Below are 26222 nucleotides of genomic sequence, written 5' to 3'. Positions count from 1 at the left end.
TGGCTGTGTAGTATTCCATTGTGTGTCTCTTCTCTCACTAGGCCTGAGGTCTTGAATGTTCCTCCACGCTGCATCCTCCCTCTGACCCTCATTCCTTTTCCTGGCTGTGTAGTACTCCATTGTGTGTCTCTTCTCTCACTGGACCTGATGTGTTCAACGTTCGTTCACACTGCAGCCTGCATCTGACATTCATTTCTTTTCCTTGCTCTATGGTATTCCATTGTGTGTCTCTTCCTTCACTGGGCCTGAGATCTTCCAGGTTCATTCACACTGCAGCCTGCATCTGAGCCTCATTCGTTTTAGCTGGCAATATAGTATTCCATTGTGTGTCTCTTCTCCCACCGGGCCTGATGTGTTCAAGGTTCACCCATGCCGCAGCCTGCATCAGACCCTCATTCCTTTTCCTGGCTGTATAGTATTCCATTGTGTGTCTCTTCTCCCACTGGGCCTGATGGCTTCAACGTTCACCCATGCCGCAGCATGCGTCTGACCCTCATTCCTTTTCCTGGCTGTATACTATTCCATAGTGTGTCCCTTGTCTCACTGGGCCTGATGCCTTCAAGGTTCATCCACACTGCAGCTTGTGTCTGACCCTCATTCCATTTCCTGGCTGTATGGTATTTCGTTGTGGGTCTCTTCTCCCACTGTGCGTGATGTCTTCACTTTTCACCCATGCCGCAGCCTGCGTCTGACCCTCATTCCTTTTCCTGGCTGTATAGTATTCCATTGACTGTTTATTCTCTTACTGGGCCTGATGACTTCAAGTTTCATTCACACTGTAGCCTGCGTCTGACCCTCATTCCTTTTCCTGTCTGTATAGTATTCCATTGTGTGTCTCTTCTCTTACTGGGCCTGATGTCTTCCAGGTTCATTCCCACTGCAGCCTGCATCTGACCCTCATTCCTTTTTCTAGATGTATAGTATTCCATTGTGTGTCTCTTCTCCCACTGGGCCTGATGTCTTCAAAGTTCACCCATGCCGCAGCCTGCGTCTGACCCTCATTCCTTTTCCTGGATGTATAGTATTCCATTGTGTGTCTCTTCTACCACTGGGCCTGATGTCTTCAAGGTTCACCCATGCCGCAGCCTGCGTCTGACCTTCATTCCTTTTCCTGGCTTTATGGTATTCCATTGTTTGTCTCTTCTCCCACTTGGCCTGATGACTTCAAAGTTCACCCACGCCGCAGCCTGCGTCTGACCCTCATTCCTTTTCCTGGCTGAATGGTATTCCATTGTGTGTCTCTTCCTTCACTGGGCGTGAGATCTTCCAGGTTCATTCACACTGCAGCCTGCATCTGACCCTCATTCGTTTTAACTGGACATATAGTATTCCATTGTGTGTCTCTTCTCCCACCGGGCCTGATGTTTTCAAGGTTCACCCATGCCGCAGCCTGCATCTGACCCTCATTCCTTTTCCTGGCTGTATAGTATTCCATTGTGTGTCTCTTCTCTTACTGGGCCTGATGTCTTCCAGGTTCACTCACACTGCAGCCTGTGTCTGACCCTCATTCCTTTTCCTGGCTGTTTAGTATTCCATTGTGTGTCTCTTCTCTCACTAGGCCTGAGGTCTTGAAGGTTCATCCACGCTGCAGCCTGCATCTGACCCTCATTCCCTTTCCTGGCTCTGTAGTATTCCATTGAGTGTCTCTTCTCTTACAGGGCCTGATGTCTTCAAGTTTCATTCACACTGCATCCTGCGTCTGACCCTCATTCCTTTTCCTGGCTGTATAGTATTCCATTGTGTGTCTCTTCTCTCACTGGGCCTAATGTCTTCAATGTTCACCCATGCCGCAGCCTGCTTCTGAACCTCTTTCCTTTTCCTTGCTCTATGGTATTCCATTGTGTGTCTCTTCCTTCACTGGGCCTGAGATCTTCCAGGTTCATTCACACTGCAGCCTGCATCTGACGCTCGTTCATTTTAGCTGGCCATATAGTATTCCATTGTGTGTCTCTTCTCCCACCGGGCCTGATGTGTTCAAGGTTCACCCATGCCGCAGCCTGCATCAGACCCTCATTCCTTTTCCTGGCTGTATAGTATTCCATTGTGTGTCTCTTCTCCCACTGGGCCTGATGGCTTCAACGTTCACCCATGCCGCAGCATGCGTCTGACCCTCATTCCTTTTCCTCGCTGGATGGTATTAAATTGTGTGTCTCTTCCTTCACTGGGCCTGAGATCTTCCAGGTTCATTCACACTGCAGCCTGCATCTGACGCTCGTTCGTTTTAGCTGGCCATATAGTATTCCATTGTGTGTCTCTTCTCCCACCGGGCCTGATGTGTTCAAGGTTCACCCATGCCGCAGCCTGCATCAGACCCTCATTCCTTTTCCTGGCTGTATAGTATTCCATTGTGTGTCTCTTCTCCCACTGGGCCTGATGGCTTCAACGTTCACCCATGCCGCAGCATGCGTCTGACCCTCATTCCTTTTCCTGGCTGTATACTATTCCATAGTGTGTCTCTTGTCTCACTGGGCCTGATGCCTTCAAGGTTCATCCAAACTGCAGCCTGTGTCTGACCCTCATACTTTTTCCTGGCTATATGGTATTTCGTTGTGGGTCTCTTCTCCCACTGTGCGTGATGTCTTCACTTTTCACCCATGCCGCAGCCTGTGTCTGACCCTCATTCCTTTTCCTGGCTGTATAGTATTCCATTAACTGTTTATTCTCTTACTGGGCCTGATGACTTCAAGTTTCATTCACACAGTAGCCTGCGTCTGACCCTCATTCTTTTTCCTGTCTGCATAGTATTCCATTGTGTGTCTCTTCTACCACTGGGCCTGATGTCTTCATGGTTCACCCATGTCGCAGCCTGCGTCTGACCTTCATTCCCTTTCCTGGCTTTATGGTATTCCATTGTTTGTCTGTTCTCCCACTTGGCCTGATGTCTTCAAAGTTCACCCATGCCGCAGCCTGCGTCTGACCCTCATTCCTTTTCCTGGATGTATAGTATTCCATTGTGTGTCTCTTCTACCACTGGGCCTGATGTCTTCAAGGTTCATCCATGCCGCAGCCTGCGTCTGACCTTCATTCCTTTTCCTGGCTTTATGGTAGTCCATTGTTTCTCTCTTCTCCCACTTGGCCTGATGACTTCAAAGTTCACCCACGCCGCAGCCTGCGTCTGACCCTCATTCCTTTTCCTGGCTGTATGGTATTCCATTGTGTGTTTCTTCCTTCACTGGGCGTGAGATCTTCCAGGTTCATTCACACTGCAGCCTGCATCTGACCCTCATTCGTTTTAACTGGCCATATAGTATTCCATTGTGTGTCTCTTCTCCCACCGGGCCTGATGTTTTCAAGGTTCACCCATGCCGCAGCCTGCATCTGACCCTCATTCCTTTTCCTGGCTGTATAGTATTCCATTGTGTGTCTCTTTTCTCACTGTGCCTTTTGTCTTCAAGGTTCACCCATGCCGCAGCCTGCTTCTGACCCTCATTCTTTTTCCTGGCTGTGTAGTATTCCATTGCGTGTCTCTTCTCTCACTGGGCCTGATGTATTCAAATTTCCTTCACTCTGCAACCCGCATCTGATCTTCTTTCCTTTTCCTGGCTGTAGAGTATTCCATTTTGTGTCTCTTCTCTCACTGGGTGTGATGTCTTCAAGGTTCATTAACACTGCAGCCTGTGTCTGACCGTCATTCTTTTTACTGGCTGTATAGCATTCCATTGTGTGTGTCTTCTCTTACTGGCCCTGATGTCTTCCAAGTTCACTAACACTGCAGCCTGTGTCTGACCCTCATTTCTTTTCCTGGCTGTGTAGTATTCCATTGTGTGTCTCTTCTCTCACTAGGCCTGAGGTCTTGAATGTTCCTCCACGCTGCATCCTCCCTCTGACCCTCATTCCTTTTCCTGGCTGTGTAGTACTCCATTGTGTGTCTCTTCTCTCACTGGACCTGATGTGTTCAACGTTCGTTCACACTGCAGCCTGCATCTGACATTCATTTCTTTTCTTTGCTCTATGGTATTCCATTGTGTGTCTCTTCCTTCACTGGGCCTGAGATCTTCCAGGTTCATTCACACTGCAGCCTGCATCTGAGCCTCATTCGTTTTAGCTGGCAATATAGTATTCCATTGTGTGTCTCTTCTCCCACCGGGCCTGATGTGTTCAGGGTTCACCCATGCCGCAGCCTGCATCAGACCCTCATTCCTTTTCCTGGCTGTATAGTATTCCATTGTGTGTCTCTTCTCCCACTTGGCCTGATGGCTTCAACGTTCACCCACGCCGCAGCATGCGTCTGACCCTCATTCCTTTTCCTGGCTGTATACTATTCCATAGTGTGTCTCTTGTCTCACTGGGCCTGATGCCTTCAAGGTTCATCCACACTGCAGCCTGTGTCTGACCCTCATACTTTTTCCTGGCTATATGGTATTTCGTTGTGGGTCTCTTCTCCCACTGTGCGTGATGTCTTCACTTTTCACCCATGCCGCAGCCTGCGTCTGACCCTCATTCCTTTTCCTGGCTGTATAGTATTCCATTAACTGTTTATTCTCTTACTGGGCCTGATGACTTCAAGTTTCATTCACACAGTAGCCTGCGTCTGACCCTCATTCTTTTTCCTGTCTGCATAGTATTCCATTGTGTGTCTCTTCTACCACTGGGCCTGATGTCTTCATGGTTCACCCATGTCGCAGCCTGCGTCTGACCTTCATTCCCTTTCCTGGCTTTATGGTATTCCATTGTTTGTCTGTTCTCCCACTTGGCCTGATGTCTTCAAAGTTCACCCATGCCGCAGCCTGCGTCTGACCCTCATTCCTTTTCCTGGATGTATAGTATTCCATTGTGTGTCTCTTCTACCACTGGGCCTGATGTCTTCAAGGTTCATCCATGCCGCAGCCTGCGTCTGACCTTCATTCCTTTTCCTGGCTTTATGGTAGTCCATTGTTTCTCTCTTCTCCCACTTGGCCTGATGACTTCAAAGTTCACCCACGCCGCAGCCTGCGTCTGACCCTCATTCCTTTTCCTGGCTGTATGGTATTCCATTGTGTGTTTCTTCCTTCACTGGGCGTGAGATCTTCCAGGTTCATTCACACTGCAGCCTGCATCTGACCCTCATTCGTTTTAACTGGCCATATAGTATTCCATTGTGTGTCTCTTCTCCCACCGGGCCTGATGTTTTCAAGGTTCACCCATGCCGCAGCCTGCATCTGACCCTCATTCCTTTTCCTGGCTGTATAGTATTCCATTGTGTGTCTCTTTTCTCACTGTGCCTTTTGTCTTCAAGGTTCACCCATGCCGCAGCCTGCTTCTGACCCTCATTCTTTTTCCTGGCTGTGTAGTATTCCATTGCGTGTCTCTTCTCTCACTGGGCCTGATGTATTCAAATTTCCTTCACTCTGCAACCCGCATCTGATCTTCTTTCCTTTTCCTGGCTGTAGAGTATTCCATTTTGTGTCTCTTCTCTCACTGGGTGTGATGTCTTCAAGGTTCATTAACACTGCAGCCTGTGTCTGACCGTCATTCTTTTTACTGGCTGTATAGCATTCCATTGTGTGTGTCTTCTCTTACTGGGCCTGATGTCTTCCAAGTTCACTAACACTGCAGCCTGTGTCTGACCCTCATTTCTTTTCCTGGCTGTGTAGTATTCCATTGTGTGTCTCTTCTCTCACTAGGCCTGAGGTCTTGAATGTTCCTCCACGCTGCATCCTCCCTCTGACCCTCATTCCTTTTCCTGGCTGTGTAGTACTCCATTGTGTGTCTCTTCTCTCACTGGACCTGATGTGTTCAACGTTCGTTCACACTGCAGCCTGCATCTGACATTCATTTCTTTTCTTTGCTCTATGGTATTCCATTGTGTGTCTCTTCCTTCACTGGGTCTGAGATCTTCCAGGTTCATTCACACTGCAGCCTGCATCTGAGCCTCATTCGTTTTAGCTGGCAATATAGTATTCCATTGTGTGTCTCTTCTCCCACCGGGCCTGATGTGTTCAGGGTTCACCCATGCCGCAGCCTGCATCAGACCCTCATTCCTTTTCCTGGCTGTATAGTATTCCATTGTGTGTCTCTTCTCCCACTTGGCCTGATGGCTTCAACGTTCACCCACGCCGCAGCATGCGTCTGACCCTCATTCCTTTTCCTGGCTGTATACTATTCCATAGTGTGTCTCTTGTCTCACTGGGCCTGATGCCTTCAAGGTTCATCCACACTGCAGCCTGTGTCTGACCCTCATACTTTTTCCTGGCTATATGGTATTTCGTTGTGGGTCTCTTCTCCCACTGTGCGTGATGTCTTCACTTTTCACCCATGCCGCAGCCTGCGTCTGACCCTCATTCCTTTTCCTGGCTGTATAGTATTCCATTAACTGTTTATTCTCTTACTGGGCCTGATGACTTCAAGTTTCATTCACACAGTAGCCTGCGTCTGACCCTCATTCTTTTTCCTGTCTGCATAGTATTCCATTGTGTGTCTCTTCTACCACTGGGCCTGATGTCTTCATGGTTCACCCATGTCGCAGCCTGCGTCTGACCTTCATTCCCTTTCCTGGCTTTATGGTATTCCATTGTTTGTCTGTTCTCCCACTTGGCCTGATGTCTTCAAAGTTCACCCATGCCGCAGCCTGCGTCTGACCCTCATTCCTTTTCCTGGATGTATAGTATTCCATTGTGTGTCTCTTCTGCCACTGGGCCTGATGTCTTCAAGGTTCATCCATGCCGTAGCCTGCGTCTGACCTTCATTCCTTTTCCTGGCTTTATGGTAGTCCATTGTTTCTCTCTTCTCCCACTTGGCCTGATGACTTCAAAGTTCACCCACGCCGCAGCCTGCGTCTGACCCTCATTCCTTTTCCTGGCTGTATGGTATTCCATTGTGTGTTTCTTCCTTCACTGGGCGTGAGATCTTCCAGGTTCATTCACACTGCAGCCTGCATCTGACACTCATTCGTTTTAACTGGCCATATAGTATTCCATTGTGTGTCTCTTCTCCCACCGGGCCTGATGTTTTCAAGGTTCACCCATGCCGCAGCCTGCATCTGACCCTCATTCCTTTTCCTGGCTGTATAGTATTCCGTTGTGTGTCTCTTTTCTCACTGTGCCTTTTGTCTTCAAGGTTCACCCATGCCGCAGCCTGCTTCTGACCCTCATTCTTTTTCCTGGCTGTGTAGTATTCCATTGCGTGTCTCTTCTCTCACTGGGCCTGATGTATTCAAATTTCCTTCACTCTGCAACCCGCATCTGATCTTCTTTCCTTTTCCTGGCTGTAGAGTATTCCATTTTGTGTCTCTTCTCTCACTGGGTGTGATGTCTTCAAGGTTCATTAACACTGCAGCCTGTGTCTGACCGTCATTCTTTTTACTGGCTGTATAGCATTCCATTGTGTGTGTCTTCTCTTACTGGGCCTGATGTCTTCCAAGTTCACTAACACTGCAGCCTGTGTCTGACCCTCATTTCTTTTCCGGGATGTGTAGTATTCCATTGTGTGTCTCTTCTCTCACTAGGCCTGAGGTCTTGAATGTTCCTCCACGCTGCATCCTCCCTCTGACCCTCATTCCTTTTCCTGGCTGTGTAGTACTCCATTGTGTGTCTCTTCTCTCACTGGACCTGATGTGTTCAACGTTCGTTCACACTGCAGCCTGCATCTGACATTCATTTCTTTTCCTTGCTCTATGGTATTCCATTGTGTGTCTCTTCCTTCACTGGGCCTGAGATCTTCCAGGTTCATTCACACTGCAGCCTGCATCTGAGCCTCATTCGTTTTAGCTGGCAATATAGTATTCCATTGTGTGTCTCTTCTCCCACTGGGCCTGATGGCTTCAACGTTCACCCATGCCGCAGCATGCGTCTGACCCTCATTCCTTTTCCTGGCTGTATACTATTCCATAGTGTGTCCCTTGTCTCACTGGGCCTGATGCCTTCAAGGTTCATCCACACTGCAGCTTGTGTCTGACCCTCATTCCATTTCCTGGCTGTATGGTGTTTCGTTGTGTGTCTCTTCTCCCACTGTGCGTGATGTCTTCACTTTTCACCCATGCCGCAGCCTGCGTCTGACCCTCATTCCTTTTCCTGGCTGTATAGTATTCCATTGACTGTTTATTCTCTTACTGGGCCAGATGACTTCAAGTTTCATTCACACTGTAGCCTGCGTCTGACCCTCATTCCTTTTCCTGTCTGTATAGTATTCCATTGTGTGTCTCTTCTCTTACTGGGCCTGATGTCTTCCAGGTTCATTCCCACTGCAGCCTGCATCTGACCCTCATTCCTTTTCCTGGATGTATAGTATTCCATTGTGTGTCTCTTCTCCCACTGGGCCTGATGTCTTCAAAGTTCACCCATGCCGCAGCCTGCGTCTGACCCTCATTCCTTTTCCTGGCTGAATGGTATTCCATTGTGTGTCTCTTCCTTCACTGGGCGTGAGATCTTCCAGGTTCATTCACACTGCAGCCTGCATCTGACTCTCATTCGTTTTAACTGGACATATAGTATTCCATTGTGTGTCTCTTCTCCCACCGGGCCTGATGTTTTCAAGGTTCACCCATGCCGCAGCCTGCATCTGACCCTCATTCCTTTTCCTGGCTGAATGGTATTCCATTGTGTGTCTCTTCCTTCACTGGGCGTGAGATCTTCCAGGTTCATTCACACTGCAGCCTGCATCTGACCCTCATTCGTTTTAACTGGACATATAGTATTCCATTGTGTGTCTCTTCTCCCACTGGGCCTGATGTTTTCAAGGTTCACCCATGCCGCAGCCTGCATCTGACCCTCATTCCTTTTCCTGGCTGTATAGTATTCCATTGTGTGTCTCTTCTCTTACTGGGCCTGATGTCTTCCAGGTTCACTCACACTGCAGCCTGTGTCTGACCCTCATTCCTTTTCCTGGCTGTTTAGTATTCCATTGTGTGTCTCTTCTCTCACTAGGCCTGAGGTCTTGAAGGTTCATCCACGCTGCAGCCTGCATCTGACCCTCATTCCCTTTCCTGGCTCTGTAGTATTCCATTGAGTGTCTCTTCTCTTACAGGGCCTGATGTCTTCAAGTTTCATTCACACTGCATCCTGCGTCTGACCCTCATTCCTTTTCCTGGCTGTATAGTATTCCATTGTGTGTCTCTTCTCTCACTGGGCCTAATGTCTTCAATGTTCACCCATGCCGCAGCCTGCTTCTGAACCTCTTTCCTTTTCCTTGCTCTATGGTATTCCATTGTGTGTCTCTTCCTTCACTGGGCCTGAGATCTTCCAGGTTCATTCACACTGCAGCCTGCATCTGACGCTCGTTCGTTTTAGCTGGCCATATAGTATTCCATTGTGTGTCTCTTCTCCCACCGGGCCTGATGTGTTCAAGGTTCACCCATGCCGCAGCCTGCATCAGACCCTCATTCCTTTTCCTGGCTGTATAGTATTCCATTGTGTGTCTCTTCTCCCACTTGGCCTGATGGCTTCAACGTTCACCCATGCCGCAGCATGCGTCTGACCCTCATTCCTTTTCCTGGCTGTATACTATTCCATAGTGTGTCTCTTGTCTCACTGGGCCTGATGCCTTCAAGGTTCATCCACACTGCAGCCTGTGTCTGACCCTCATACTTTTTCCTGGCTATATGGTATTTCGTTGTGGGTCTCTACTCCCACTGTGCGTGATGTCTTCACTTTTCACCCATGCCGCAGCCTGTGTCTGACCCTCATTCCTTTTCCTGGCTGTATAGTATTCCATTAACTGTTTATTCTCTTACTGGGCCTGATGACTTCAAGTTTCATTCACACAGTAGCCTGCGTCTGACCCTCATTCTTTTTCCTGTCTGCATAGTATTCCATTGTGTGTCTCTTCTACCACTGGGCCTGATGTCTTCATGGTTCAACCATGTCGCAGCCTGCGTCTGACCTTCATTCCCTTTCCTGGCTTTATGGTATTCCATTGTTTGTCTGTTCTCCCACTTGGCCTGATGTCTTCAAAGTTCACCCATGCCGCAGCCTGCGTCTGACCCTCATTCCTTTTCCTGGATGTATAGTGTTCCATTGTGTGTCTCTTCTACCACTGGGCCTGATGTCTTCAAGGTTCATCCATGCCGCAGCCTGCGTCTGACCTTCATTCCTTTTCCTGGCTTTATGGTAGTCCATTGTTTCTCTCTTCTCCCACTTGGCCTGATGACTTCAAAGTTCACCCACGCCGCAGCCTGCGTCTGACCCTCATTCCTTTTCCTGGCTGTATGGTATTCCATTGTGTGTTTCTTCCTTCACTGGGCGTGAGATCTTCCAGGTTCATTCACACTGCAGCCTGCATCTGACCCTCATTCGTTTTAACTGGCCATATAGTATTCCATTGTGTGTCTCTTCTCCCACCGGGCCTGATGTTTTCAAGGTTCACCCATGCCGCAGCCTGCATCTGACCCTCATTCCTTTTCCTGGCTGTATAGTATTCCATTGTGTGTCTCTTTTCTCACTGTGCCTTTTGTCTTCAAGGTTCACCCATGCCGCAGCCTGCTTCTGACCCTCATTCTTTTTCCTGGCTGTGTAGTATTCCATTGCGTGTCTCTTCTCTCACTGGGCCTGATGTATTCAAATTTCCTTCACTCTGCAACCCGCATCTGATCTTCTTTCCTTTTCCTGGCTGTAGAGTATTCCATTTTGTGTCTCTTCTCTCACTGGGTGTGATGTCTTCAAGGTTCATTAACACTGCAGCCTGTGTCTGACCGTCATTCTTTTTACTGGCTGTATAGCATTCCATTGTGTGTGTCTTCTCTTACTGGGCCTGATGTCTTCCAAGTTCACTAACACTGCAGCCTGTGTCTGACCCTCATTTCTTTTCCTGGCTGTGTAGTATTCCATTGTGTGTCTCTTCTCTCACTAGGCCTGAGGTCTTGAATGTTCCTCCACGCTGCATCCTCCCTCTGACCCTCATTCCTTTTCCTGGCTGTGTAGTACTCCATTGTGTGTCTCTTCTCTCACTGGACCTGATGTGTTCAACGTTCGTTCACACTGCAGCCTGCATCTGACATTCATTTCTTTTCTTTGCTCTATGGTATTCCATTGTGTGTCTCTTCCTTCACTGGGCCTGAGATCTTCCAGGTTCATTCACACTGCAGCCTGCATCTGAGCCTCATTCGTTTTAGCTGGCAATATAGTATTCCATTGTGTGTCTCTTCTCCCACCGGGCCTGATGTGTTCAAGGTTCACCCATGCCGCAGCCTGCATCAGACCCTCATTCCTTTTCCTGGCTGTATAGTATTCCATTGTGTGTCTCTTCTCCCACTGGGCCTGATGGCTTCAACGTTCACCCATGCCGCAGCATGCGTCTGACCCTCATTCCTTTTCCTGGCTGTATACTATTCCATAGTGTGTCCCTTGTCTCACTGGGCCTGATGCCTTCAAGGTTCATCCACACTGCAGCTTGTGTCTGACCCTCATTCCATTTCCTGGCTGTATGGTATTTCGTTGTGGGTCTCTTCTCCCACTGTGCGTGATGTCTTCACTTTTCACCCATGCCGCAGCCTGCGTCTGACCCTCATTCCTTTTCCTGGCTGTATAGTATTCCATTGACTGTTTATTCTCTTACTGGGCCTGATGACTTCAAGCTTCATTCACACTGTAGCCTGCGTCTGACCCTCATTCCTTTTCCTGTCTGTATAGTATTCCATTGTGTGTCTCTTCTCTTACTGGGCCTGATGTCTTCCAGGTTCATTCCCACTGCAGCCTGCATCTGACCCTCATTCCTTTTTCTAGATGTATAGTATTCCATTGTGTGTCTCTTCTCCCACTGGGCCTGATGTCTTCAAAGTTCACCCATGCCGCAGCCTGCGTCTGACCCTCATTCCTTTTCCTGGATGTATAGTATTCCATTGTGTGTCTCTTCTACCACTGGGCCTGATGTCTTCAAGTTTCACCCATGCCGCAGCCTGCGTCTGACCTTCATTCCTTTTCCTGGCTTTACGGTATTCCATTGTTTGTCTCTTCTCCCACTTGGCCTGATGACTTCAAAGTTCACCCACGCTGCAGCCTGCGTCTGACCCTCATTCCTTTTCCTGGCTGAATGGTATTCCATTGTGTGTCTCTTCCTTCACTGGGCGCGAGATCTTCCAGGTTCATTCACACTGCAGCCTGCATCTGACCCTCATTCGTTTTAACTGGACATATAGTATTCCATTGTGTGTCTCTTCTCCCACCGGGCCTGATGTTTTCAAGGTTCACCCATGTCGCAGCCTGCATCTGAACCTCATTCCTTTTCCTGGCTGTATAATATTCCATTGTGTGTCTCTTCTCTTACTGGGCCTGATGTCTTCCAGGTTCACTCACACTGCAGCCTGTGTCTGACCCTCATTCCTTTTCCTGGCTGTTTAGTATTCCATTGTGTGTCTCTTCTCTCACTAGGCCTGAGGTCTTGAAGGTTCATCCACGCTGCAGCCTGCATCTGACCCTCATTCCCTTTCCTGGCTCTGTAGTATTCCATTGAGTGTCTCTTCTCTTACAGGGCCTGATGTCTTCAAGTTTCATTCACACTGCATCCTGCGTCTGACCCTCATTCCTTTTCCTGGCTGCATAGTATTCCATTGTGTGTCTCTTCTCTCACTGGGCCTAATGTCTTCAATGTTCACCCATGCCGCAGCCTGCTTCTGAACCTCTTTCCTTTTCCTTGCTCTATGGTATTCCATTGTGTGTCTCTTCCTTCACTGGGCCTGAGATCTTCCAGGTTCATTCACACTGCAGCCTGCATCTGACGCTCGTTCATTTTAGCTGGCCATATAGTATTCCATTGTGTGTCTCTTCTCCCACCGGGCCTGATGTGTTCAAGGTTCACCCATGTCGCAGCCTGCATCAGACCCTTATTCCTTTTCCTGGCTGTATAGTATTCCATTGTGTGTCTCTTCTCCCACTGGGCCTGATGGCTTCAACGTTCACCCATGCCGCAGCATGCGTCTGATCCTCATTCCTTTTCCTCGCTGGATGGTATTCCATTGTGTGTCTCTTCCTTCACTGGGCCTGAGATCTTCCAGGTTCATTCACACTGCAGCCTGCATCTGACGCTCGTTCGTTTTAGCTGGCCATATAGTATTCCATTGTGTGTCTCTTCTCCCACCGGGCCTGATGTGTTCAAGGTTCACCCATGCCGCAGCCTGCATCAGACCCTCATTCCTTTTCCTTGCTGTATAGTATTCCATTGTGTGTCTCTTCTCCCACTTGGCCTGATGGCTTCAACGTTCACCCATGCCGCAGCATGCGTCTGACCCTCATTCCTTTTCCTGGCTGTATACTATTCCATAGTGTGTCTCTTGTCTCACTGGGCCTGATGCCTTCAAGGTTCATCCACACTGCAGCCTGTGTCTGACCCTCATACTTTTTCCTGGCTATATGGTATTTCGTTGTGGGTCTCTTCTCCCACTGTGCGTGATGTCTTCACTTTTCACCCATGCCGCAGCCTGCGTCTGACCCTCATTCCTTTTCCTGGCTGTATAGTATTCCATTAACTGTTTATTCTCTTACTGGGCCTGATGACTTCAAGTTTCATTCACACAGTAGCCTGCGTCTGACCCTCATTCTTTTTCCTGTCTGCATAGTATTCCATTGTGTGTCTCTTCTACCACTGGGCCTGATGTCTTCATGGTTCACCCATGTCGCAGCCTGCGTCTGACCTTCATTCCCTTTCCTGGCTTTATGGTATTCCATTGTTTGTCTGTTCTCCCACTTGGCCTGATGTCTTCAAAGTTCACCCATGCCGCAGCCTGCGTCTGACCCTCATTCCTTTTCCTGGATGTATAGTATTCCATTGTGTGTCTCTTCTACCACTGGGCCTGATGTCTTCAAGATTCATCCATGCCGCAGCCTGCGTCTGACCTTCTTTCCTTTTCCTGGCTTTATGGTAGTCCATTGTTTCTCTCTTCTCCCACTTGGCCTGATGACTTCAAAGTTCACCCACGCCGCAGCCTGCGTCTGACCCTCATTCCTTTTCCTGGCTGTATGGTATTCCATTGTGTGTTTCTTCCTTCACTGGGCGTGAGATCTTCCAGGTTCATTCACACTGCAGCCTGCATCTGACACTCATTCGTTTTAACTGGCCATATAGTATTCCATTGTGTTTCTCTTCTCCCACCGGGCCTGATGTTTTCAAGGTTCACCCATGCCGCAGCCTGCATCTGACCCTCATTCCTTTTCCTGGCTGTATAGTATTCCGTTGTGTGTCTCTTTTCTCACTGTGCCTTTTGTCTTCAAGGTTCACCAATGCCGCAGCCTGCTTCTGACCCTCATTCTTTTTCCTGGCTGTGTAGTATTCCATTGCGTGTCTCTTCTCTCACTGGGCCTGATGTATTCAAATTTCCTTCACTCTGCAACCCGCATCTGATCTTCTTTCCTTTTCCTGGCTGTAGAGTATTCCATTTTGTGTCTCTTCTCTCACTGGGTGTGATGTCTTCAAGGTTCATTAACACTGCAGCCTGTGTCTGACCGTCATTCTTTTTACTGGCTGTATAGCATTCCATTGTGTGTGTCTTCTCTTACTGGGCCTGATGTCTTCCAAGTTCACTAACACTGCAGCCTGTGTCTGACCCTCATTTCTTTTCCTGGCTGTGTAGTATTCCATTGTGTGTCTCTTCTCTCACTAGGCCTGAGGTCTTGAATGTTCCTCCACGCTGCATCCTCCCTCTGACCCTCATTCCTTTTCCTGGCTGTGTAGTACTCCATTGTGTGTCTCTTCTCTCACTGGACCTGATGTGTTCAACGTTCGTTCACACTGCAGCCTGCATCTGACATTCATTTCTTTTCCTTGCTCTATGGTATTCCATTGTGTGTCTCTTCCTTCACTGGGCCTGAGATCTTCCAGGTTCATTCACACTGCAGCCTGCATCTGAGCCTCATTCGTTTTAGCTGGCAATATAGTATTCCATTGTGTGTCTCTTCTCCCACCGGGCCTGATGTGTTCAAGGTTCACCCATGCCGCAGCCTGCATCAGACCCTCATTCCTTTTCCTGGCTGTATAGTATTCCATTGTGTGTCTCTTCTCCCACTGGGCCTGATGGCTTCAACGTTCACCCATGCCGCAGCATGCGTCTGACCCTCATTCCTTTTCCTGGCTGTATACTATTCCATAGTGTGTCCCTTGTCTCACTGGGCCTGATGCCTTCAAGGTTCATCCACACTGCAGCTTGTGTCTGACCCTCATTCCATTTCCTGGCTGTATGGTATTTCGTTGTGGGTCTCTTCTCCCACTGTGCGTGATGTCTTCACTTTTCACCCATGCCGCAGCCTGCGTCTGACCCTCATTCCTTTTCCTGGCTGTATAGTATTCCATTGACTGTTTATTCTCTTACTGGGCCTGATGACTTCAAGTTTCATTCACACTGTAGCCTGCGTCTGACCCTCATTCCTTTTCCTGTCTGTATAGTATTCCATTGTGTGTCTCTTCTCTTACTGGGCCTGATGTCTTCCAGGTTCATTCCCACTGCAGCCTGCATCTGACCCTCATTCCTTTTTCTAGATGTATAGTATTCCATTGTGTGTCTCTTCTCCCACTGGGCCTGATGTCTTCAAAGTTCACCCATGCCGCAGCCTGCGTCTGACCCTCATTCCTTTTCCTGGCTGTATAGTATTCCATTGTGTGTCTCTTCTCTCACTGGGCCTAATGTCTTCAATGTTCACCCATGCCGCAGCCTGCTTCTGAACCTCTTTCCTTTTCCTTGCTCTATGGTATTCCATTGTGTGTCTCTTCCTTCACTGGGCCTGAGATCTTCCAGGTTCATTCACACTGCAGCCTGCATCTGACGCTCGTTCATTTTAGCTGGCCATATAGTATTCCATTGTGTGTCTCTTCTCCCACCGGGCCTGATGTGTTCAAGGTTCACCCATGCCGCAGCCTGCATCAGACCCTCATTCCTTTTCCTGGCTGTATAGTATTCCATTGTGTGTCTCTTCTCCCACTTGGCCTGATGGCTTCAACGTTCACCCATGCCGCAGCATGCGTCTGACCCTCATTCCTTTTCCTCGCTGGATGGTATTCCATTGTGTGTCTCTTCCTTCACTGGGCCTGAGATTTTCCAGGTTCATTCACACTGCAGCCTGCATCTGACGCTCGTTCGTTTTAGCTGGCCATATAGTATTCCATTGTGTGTCTCTTCTCCCACCGGGCCTGATGTGTTCAAGGTTCACCCATGCCGCAGCCTGCATCAGACCCTCATTCCTTTTCCTGGCTGTATAGTATTCCATTGTGTGTCTCTTCTCCCACTTGGCCTGACGGCTTCAACGTTCACCCATGCCGCAGCATGCGTCTGACCCTCATTCCTTTTCCTCGCTGGATGGTATTCCATTGTGTGTCTCTTCCTTCACTGGGCCTGAGATCTTCCAGGTTCATTCACACTGCAGCCTGCATCTGACGCTCGTTCGTTTTAGCTGCCCATATAGTATTCCATTGTGTTTCTCTTCTCCCACCGGGCCTGATGTGTTCAAGGTTCACCCATGCCGCAGGTTGCATCAGACCCTCTTTCCTTTTCCTGGCTGTATAGTATTCCATTGTGTGTCTCTTCTCCCACTTGGCCTGATGGCTTCAACATTCACCCATGCCGCAGCATGCGTCTGACCCTCATTCCTTTTCCTGGCTGTATACTATTCCATAGTGTGTCTCTTGTCTCACTGGGCCTGATGCCTTCAAGGTTCATCCACACTGCAGCCTGTGTCTGACCCTCATACTTTTTCCTGGCTATATGGTATTTCGTTGTGGGTCTCTTCTCCCACTGTGCGTGATGTCTTCACTTTTCACCCATGCCGCAGCCTGCATCTGACCCTCATTCCTTTTCCTGGCTGTATAGTATTCCATTAACTGTTTATTCTCTTACTGGGCCTGATGACTTCAAGTTTCATTCACACTGTAGCCTGCGTCTGACCCTCATTCTTTTTCCTGTCTGTATAGTATTCCATTGTGTGTCTCTTCTACCACTGGGCCTGATGTCTTCATGGTTCACCCATGTCGCAGCCTGCGTCTGACCTTCATTCCCTTTCCTGGCTTTATGGTATTCCATTGTTGGTCTGTTCTCCCACTTGGCCTGATGTCTTCAAAGGTCACCCATGCCGCAGCCTGCGTCTGACCCTCATTCCTTTTCCTGGCTGTATAGTATTCCATTAACTGTTTATTCTCTTACTGGGCCTGATGACTTCAAGTTTCATTCACACTGTAGCCTGCGTCTGACCCTCATTCTTTTTCCTGTCTGTATAGTATTCCATTGTGTGTCTCTTCTACCACTGGGCCTGATGTCTTCATGGTTCACCCATGTCGCAGCCTGCGTCTGACCTTCATTCCCTTTCCTGGCTTTATGGTATTCCATTGTTTGTCTGTTCTCCCACTTGGCCTGATGTCTTCAAAGTTCACCCATGCCGCAGCCTGCTTCTGACCCTCATTCTTTTTCCTGGCTGTGTAGTATTCCATTGCGTGTCTCTTCTCTCACTGGGCCTGATGTATTCAAATTTCCTTCACTCTGCAACCCGCATCTGATCTTCTTTCCTTTTCCTGGCTGTAGAGTATTCCATTTTGTGTCTCTTCTCTCACTGGGTGTGATGTCTTTAAGGTTCATTAACACTGCAGCCTGTGTCTGACCGTCATTCTTTTTACTGGCTGTATAGCATTCCATTGTGTGTGTCTTCTCTTACTGGGCCTGATGTCTTCCAAGTTCACTAACACTGCAGCCTGTGTCTGACCCTCATTTCTTTTCCTGGCTGTGTAGTATTCCATTGTGTGTCTCTTCTCTCACTAGGCCTGAGGTCTTGAATGTTCCTCCACGCTGCATCCTCCCTCTGACCCTCATTCCTTTTCCTGGCTGTGTAGTACTCCATTGTGTGTCTCTTCTCTCACTGGACCTGATGTGTTCAACGTTCGTTCACACTGCAGCCTCCATCTGACATTCATTTCTTTTCCTTCCTCTATGGTATTCCATTGTGTGTCTCTTCCTTCACTGGGCCTGAGATCTTCCAGGTTCATTCACACTGCAGCCTGCATCTGAGCCTCATTCGTTTTAGCTGGCAATATAGTATTCCATTGTGTGTCTCTTCTCCCACCGGGCCTGATGTGTTCAAGGTTCACCCATGCCGCAGCCTGCATCAGACCCTCATTCCTTTTCCTGGCTGTATAGTATTCCATTGTGTGTCTCTTCTCCCACTGGGCCTGATGGCTTCAACGTTCACCCATGCCGCAGCATGCGTCTGACCCTCATTCCTTTTCCTGGCTGTATACTATTCCATTGTGTGTCCCTTGTCTCACTGGGCCTGATGCCTTCAAGGTTCATCCACACTGCAGCTTGTGTCTGACCCTCATTCCATTTCCTGGCTGTATGGTATTTCGTTGTGGGTCTCTTCTCCCACTGTGCGTGATGTCTTCACTTTTCACCCATGCCGCAGCCTGCGTCTGACCCTCATTCCTTTTCCTGGCTGTATAGTATTCCATTGACTGTTTATTCTCTTACTGGGCCTGATGACTTCAAGTTTCATTCACACTGTAGCCTGCGTCTGACCCTCATTCCTTTTCCTGTCTGTATAGTATTCCATTGTGTGTCTCTTCTCTTACTGGGCCTGATGTCTTCCAGGTTCATTCCCACTGCAGCCTGCATCTGACCCTCATTCCTTTTTCTAGATGTATAGTATTCCATTGTGTGTCTCTTCTCCCACTGGGCCTGATGTCTTCAAAGTTCACCCATGCCGCAGCCTGCGTCTGACCCTCATTCCTTTTCCTGGATGTATAGTATTCCATTGTGTGTCTCTTCTACCACTGGGCCTGATGTCTTCAAGGTTCACCCATGCCGCAGCCTGCGTCTGACCTTCATTCCTTTTCCTGGCTTTATGGTATTCCATTGTTTGTCTCTTCTCCCACTTGGCCTGATGACTTCAAAGTTCACCCACGCCGCAGCCTGCGTCTGACCCTCATTCCTTTTCCTGGCTGTATAGTATTCCATTGTGTGTCTCTTTTCTCACTGCGCCTTTTGTCTTCAAGGTTCACCCATGCCGCAGCCTGCTTCTGACCCTCATTCTTTTTCCTGGCTGTGTAGTATTCCATTGCGTGTCTCTTCTCTCACTGGGCCTGATGTATTCAAATTTCCTTCACTCTGCAACCCGCATCTGATCTTCTTTCCTTTTCCTGGCTGTAGAGTATTCCATTTTGTGTCTCTTCTCTCACTGGGTGTGATGTCTTTAAGGTTCATTAACACTGCAGCCTGTGTCTGACCGTCATTCTTTTTACTGGCTGTATAGCATTCCATTGTGTGTGTCTTCTCTTACTGGGCCTGATGTCTTCCAAGTTCACTAACACTGCAGCCTGTGTCTGACCCTCATTTCTTTTCCTGGCTGTGTAGTATTCCATTGTGTGTCTCTTCTCTCACTAGGCCTGAGGTCTTGAATGTTCCTCCACGCTGCATCCTCCCTCTGACCCTCATTCCTTTTCCTGGCTGTGTAGTACTCCATTGTGTGTCTCTTCTCTCACTGGACCTGATGTGTTCAACGTTCGTTCACACTGCAGCCTCCATCTGACATTCATTTCTTTTCCTTCCTCTATGGTATTCCATTGTGTGTCTCTTCCTTCACTGGGCCTGAGATCTTCCAGGTTCATTCACACTGCAGCCTGCATCTGAGCCTCATTCGTTTTAGCTGGCAATATAGTATTCCATTGTGTGTCTCTTCTCCCACCGGGCCTGATGTGTTCAAGGTTCACCCATGCCGCAGCCTGCATCAGACCCTCATTCCTTTTCCTGGCTGTATAGTATTCCATTGTGTGTCTCTTCTCCCACTGGGCCTGATGGCTTCAACGTTCACCCATGCCGCAGCATGCGTCTGACCCTCATTCCTTTTCCTGGCTGTATACTATTCCATTGTGTGTCCCTTGTCTCACTGGGCCTGATGCCTTCAAGGTTCATCCACACTGCAGCTTGTGTCTGACCCTCATTCCATTTCCTGGCTGTATGGTATTTCGTTGTGGGTCTCTTCTCCCACTGTGCGTGATGTCTTCACTTTTCACCCATGCCGCAGCCTGCGTCTGACCCTCATTCCTTTTCCTGGCTGTATAGTATTCCATTGACTGTTTATTCTCTTACTGGGCCTGATGACTTCAAGTTTCATTCACACTGTAGCCTGCGTCTGACCCTCATTCCTTTTCCTGTCTGTATAGTATTCCATTGTGTGTCTCTTCTCTTACTGGGCCTGATGTCTTCCAGGTTCATTCCCACTGCAGCCTGCATCTGACCCTCATTCCTTTTTCTAGATGTATAGTATTCCATTGTGTGTCTCTTCTCCCACTGGGCCTGATGTCTTCAAAGTTCACCCATGCCGCAGCCTGCGTCTGACCCTCATTCCTTTTCCTGGATGTATAGTATTCCATTGTGTGTCTCTTCTACCACTGGGCCTGATGTCTTCAAGGTTCACCCATGCCGCAGCCTGCGTCTGACCTTCATTCCTTTTCCTGGCTTTATGGTATTCCATTGTTTGTCTCTTCTCCCACTTGGCCTGATGACTTCAAAGTTCACCCACGCCGCAGCCTGCGTCTGACCCTCATTCCTTTTCCTGGCTGAATGGTATTCCATTGTGTGTCTCTTCCTTCACTGGGCGTGAGATCTTCCAGGTTCATTCACACTGCAGCCTGCATCTGACCCTCATTCGTTTTAACTGGACATATAGTATTCCATTGTGTGTCTCTTCTCCCACTGGGCCTGATGTTTTCAAGGTTCACCCATGCCGCAGCCTGCATCTGACCCTCATTCCTTTTCCTGGCTGTATAGTATTCCATTGTGTGTCTCTTCTCTTACAGGGCCTGATGTCTTCCAGGTTCACTCACACTGCAGCCTGTGTCTGACCCTCATTCCTTTTCCTGGCTGTTTAGTATTCCATTGTGTGTCTCTTCTCTCACTAGGCCTGAGGTCTTGAAGGTTCATCCACGCTGCAGCCTGCATCTGACCCTCATTCCCTTTCCTGGCTCTGTAGTATTCCATTGAGTGTCTCTTCTCTTACAGGGCCTGATGTCTTCAAGTTTCATTCACACTGCATCCTGCGTCTGACCCTCATTCCTTTTCCTGGCTGTATAGTATTCCATTGTGTGTCTCTTCTCTCACTGGGCCTAATGTCTTCAATGTTCACCCATGCCGCAGCCTGCTTCTGAACCTCTTTCCTTTTCCTTGCTCTATGGTATTCCATTGTGTGTCTCTTCCTTCACTGGGCCTGAGATCTTCCAGGTTCATTCACACTGCAGCCTGCATCTGACGCTCGTTCATTTTAGCTGGCCATATAGTATTCCATTGTGTGTCTCTTCTCCCACCGGGCCTGATGTGTTCAAGGTTCACCCATGCCGCAGCCTGCATCAGACCCTCATTCCTTTTCCTGGCTGTATAGTATTCCATTGTGTGTCTCTTCTCCCACTGGGCCTGATGGCTTCAACGTTCACCCATGCCGCAGCATGCGTCTGACCCTCATTCCTTTTCCTCGCTGGATGGTATTCCATTTTGTGTCTCTTCCTTCACTGGGCCTGAGATCTTCCAGGTTCATTCACACTGCAGCCTGCATCTGACGCTCGTTCGTTTTAGCTGGCCATATAGTATTCCATTGTGTGTCTCTTCTCCCACCGGGCCTGATGTGTTCAAGGTTCACCCATGCCGCAGCCTGCATCAGACCCTCATTCCTTTTCCTGGCTGTATAGTATTCCATTGTGTGTCTCTTCTCCCACTTGGCCTGATGGCTTCAACGTTCACACATGCCGCAGCATGCGTCTGACCCTCATTCCTTTTCCTGGCTGTATACTATTCCATAGTGTGTCTCTTGTCTCACTGGGCCTGATGCCTTCAAGGTTCATCCACACTGCAGCCTGTGTCTGACCCTCATACTTTTTCCTGGCTATATGGTATTTCGTTGTGGGTCTCTTCTCCCACTGTGCGTGATGTCTTCACTTTTCACCCATACCGCAGCCTGCGTCTGACCCTCATTCCTTTTCCTGGCTGTATAGTATTCCATTAACTGTTTATTCTCTTACTGGGCCTGATGACTTCAAGTTTCATTCACACTGTAGCCTGCGTCTGACCCTCATTCTTTTTCCTGTCTGTATAGTATTCCATTGTGTGTCTCTTCTACCACTGGGCCTGATGTCTTCATGGTTCACCCATGTCGCAGCCTGCGTCTGACCTTCATTCCCTTTCCTGGCTTTATGGTATTCCATTGTTTGTCTGTTCTCCCACTTGGCCTGATGTCTTCAAAGTTCACCCATGCCGCAGCCTGCGTCTGACCCTCATTCCTTTTCCTGGATGTATAGTATTCCATTGTGTGTCTCTTCTACCACTGGGCCTGATGTCTTCAAGGTTCATCCATGCCGCAGCCTGCGTCTGAGCTTCATTCCTTTTCCTGGCTTTATGGTAGTCCATTGTTTCTCTCTTCTCCCACTTGGCCTGATGACTTCAAAGTTCACCCACGCCACAGCCTGCGTCTGACCCTCATTCCTTTTCCTGGCTGTATGGTATTCCATTGTGTGTTTCTTCCTTCACTGGGCGTGAGATCTTCCAGGTTCATTCACACTGCAGCCTGCATCTGACCCTCATTCGTTTTAACTGGCCATATAGTATTCCATTGTGTGTCTCTTCTCCCACCGGGCCTGATGTTTTCAAGGTTCACCCATGCCGCAGCCTGCATCTGACCCTCATTCCTTTTCCTGGCTGTATAGTATTCCATTGTGTGTCTCTTTTCTCACTGTGCCTTTTGTCTTCAAGGTTCACCCATGCCGCAGCCTGCTTCTGACCCTCATTCTTTTTCCTGGCTGTGTAGTATTCCATTGCGTGTCTCTTCTCTCACTGGGCCTGATGTATTCAAATTTCCTTCACTCTGCAACCCGCATCTGATCTTCTTTCCTTTTCCTGGCTGTAGAGTATTCCATTTTGTGTCTCTTCTCTCACTGGGTGTGATGTCTTCAAGGTTCATTAACACTGCAGCCTGTGTCTGACCGTCATTCTTTTTACTGGCTGTATAGCATTCCATTGTGTGTGTCTTCTCTTACTGGGCCTGATGTCTTCCAAGTTCACTAACACTGCAGCCTGTGTCTGACCCTCATTTCTTTTCCTGGCTGTGTAGTATTCCATTGTGTGTCTCTTCTCTCACTAGGCCTGAGGTCTTGAATGTTCCTCCACGCTGCATCCTCCCTCTGACCCTCATTCCTTTTCCTGGCTGTGTAGTACTCCATTGTGTGTCTCTTCTCTCACTGGACCTGATGTGTTAAACGTTCGTTCACACTGCAGCCTGCATCTTACATTCATTTCTTTTCCTTGCTCTATGGTATTCCATTGTGTGTCTCTTCCTTCACTGGGCCTGAGATCTTCCAGGTTCATTCACACTGCAGCCTGCATCTGAGCCTCATTCGTTTTAGCTGGCAATATAGTATTCCATTGTGTGTCTCTTCTCCCACCGGGCCTGATGTGTTCAAGGTTCACCCATGCCGCAGCCTGCATCAGACCCTCATTCCTTTTCCTGGCTGTATAGTATTCCATTGTGTGTCTCTTCTCCCACTGGGCCTGATGGCTTCAACGTTCACCCATGCCGCAGCATGCGTCTGACCCTCATTCCTTTTCCTGGCTGTATACTATTCCATAGTGTGTCCCTTGTCTCACTGGGCCTGATGCCTTCAAGGTTCATCCACACTGCAGCTTGTGTCTGACCCTCATTCCATTTCCTGGCTGTATGGTATTTCGTTGTGGGTCTCTTCTCCCACTGTGCGTGATGTCTTCACTTTTCGCCCATGCCGCAGCCTGCGTCTGACCCTCATTCCTTTTCCTGGCTGTATAGTATTCCATTGACTGTTTATTCTCTTACTGGGCCTGATGACTTCAAGTTTCATTCACACTGTAGCCTGCGTCTGACCCTCATTCCTTTTCCTGTCTGTATAGTATTCCATTGTGTGTCTCTTCTCTTACTGGGCCTGATGTCCTCTAGGTTCATTCCCACTGCAGCCTGCATCTGAACCTCATTCCTTTTCCTGGATGTATAGTATTCCATTGTGTGTCTCTTCTCCCACTGGGCCTGATGTCTTCAAAGTTCACCCATGCCGCAGCCTGCGTCTGACCCTCATTCCTTTTCCTGGATGTATAGTATTCCATTGTGTGTCTCTTCTACCACTGGGCCTGATGTCTTCAAGGTTCACCCATGCCGCAGCCTGCGTCTGACCTTCATTCCTTTTCCTGGCTTTATGGTATTCCATTGTTTGTCTCTTCTCCCACTTGGCCTGATGACTTCAAAGTTCACCCATGCCGCAGCCTGCGTCTGACCCTCATTCCTTTTCCTGGCTGAATGGTATTCCATTGTGTGTCTCTTCCTTCACTGGGCGTGAGTTCTTCCAGGTTCATTCACACTGCAGCCTGCATCTGACCCTCATTCGTTTTAACTGGACATATAGTATTCCATTGTGTGTCTCTTCTCCCACCGGGCCTGATGTTTTCAAGGTTCACCCATGCCGCTGCCTGCATCTGACCCTCATTCCTTTTCCTGGCTGTATAGTATTCCATTGTGTGTCTCTTCTCTTACTGGGCCTGATGTCTTCCAGGTTCACTCACACTGCAGCCTGTGTCTGACCCTCATTCCTTTTCCTGGCTGTTTAGTATTCCATTGTGTGTCTCTTCTCTCACTAGGCCTGAGGTCTTGAAGGTTCATCCACGCTGCAGCCTGCATCTGACCCTCATTCCCTTTCCTGGCTCTGTAGTATTCCATTGAGTGTCTCTTCTCTTACAGGGCCTGATGTCTTCAAGTTTCATTCACACTGCATCCTGCGTCTGACCCTCATTCCTTTTCCTGGCTGTATAGTATTCCATTGTGTGTCTCTTCTCTCACTGGGCCTAATGTCTTCAATGTTCACCCATGCCGCAGCCTGCTTCTGAACCTCTTTCCTTTTCCTTGCTCTATGGTATTCCATTGTGTGTCTCTTCCTTCACTGGGCCTGAGATCTTCCAGGTTCATTCACACTGCAGCCTGCATCTGACGCTCGTTCATTTTAGCTGGCCATATGGTATTCCATTGTGTGTCTCTTCTCCCACCGGGCCTGATGTGTTCAAGGTTCACCCATGCCGCAGCCTGCATCAGACCCTCATTCCTTTTCCTGGCTGTATAGTATTCCATTGTGTGTCTCTTCTCCCACTTGGCCTGACGGCTTCAACGTTCACCCATGCCGCAGCATGCGTCTGACCCTCATTCCTTTTCCTCGCTGGATGGTATTCCATTGTGTGTCTCTTCCTTCACTGGGCCTGAGATCTTCCAGGTTCATTCACACTGCAGCCTGCATCTGACGCTCGTTCGTTTTAGCTGCCCATATAGTATTCCATTGTGTGTCTCTTCTCCCACCGGGCCTGATGTGTTCAAGGTTCACCCATGCCGCAGGTTGCATCAGACCCTCTTTCCTTTTCCTGGCTGTATAGTATTCCATTGTGTGTCTCTTCTCCCACTTGGCCTGATGGCTTCAACATTCACCCATGCCGCAGCATGCGTCTGACCCTCATTCCTTTTCCTGGCTGTATACTATTCCATAGTGTGTCTCTTGTCTCACTGGGCCTGATGCCTTCAAGGTTCATCCACACTGCAGCCTGTGTCTGACCCTCATACTTTTTCCTGGCTATATGGTATTTCGTTGTGGGTCTCTTCTCCCACTGTGCGTGATGTCTTCACTTTTCACCCATGCCGCAGCCTGCGTCTGACCCTCATTCCTTTTCCTGGCTCTATAGTATTCCATTAACTGTTTATTCTCTTACTGGGCCTGATGACTTCAAGTTTCATTCACACTGTAGCCTGCGTCTGACCCTCATTCTTTTTCCTGTCTGTATAGTATTCCATTGTGTGTCTCTTCTACCACTGGGCCTGATGTCTTCATGGTTCACCCATGTCGCAGCCTGCGTCTGACCTTCATTCCCTTTCCTGGCTTTATGGTATTCCATTGTTGGTCTGTTCTCCCACTTGGCCTGATGTCTTCAAAGGTCACCCATGCCGCAGCCTGCGTCTGACCCTCATTCCTTTTCCTGGCTGTATAGTATTCCATTAACTGTTTATTCTCTTACTGGGCCTGATGACTTCAAGTTTCATTCACACTGTAGCCTGCGTCTGACCCTCATTCTTTTTCCTGTCTGTATAGTATTCCATTGTGTGTCTCTTCTACCACTGGGCCTGATGTCTTCATGGTTCACCCATGTCGCAGCCTGCGTCTGACCTTCATTCCCTTTCCTGGCTTTATGGTATTCCATTGTTTGTCTGTTCTCCCACTTGGCCTGATGTCTTCAAAGTTCACCCATGCCGCAGCCTGCGTCTGACCCTCATTCCTTTTCCTGGATGTATAGTATTCCATTGTGTGTCTCT

This window comes from Pongo abelii, chromosome 12 (genome assembly GCF_028885655.2).
Source record: "Pongo abelii isolate AG06213 chromosome 12, NHGRI_mPonAbe1-v2.0_pri, whole genome shotgun sequence".
Classification (NCBI taxonomy): domain Eukaryota; kingdom Metazoa; phylum Chordata; class Mammalia; order Primates; family Hominidae; genus Pongo; species Pongo abelii.
Note: the sequence above shows the minus strand (reverse complement) of the source record.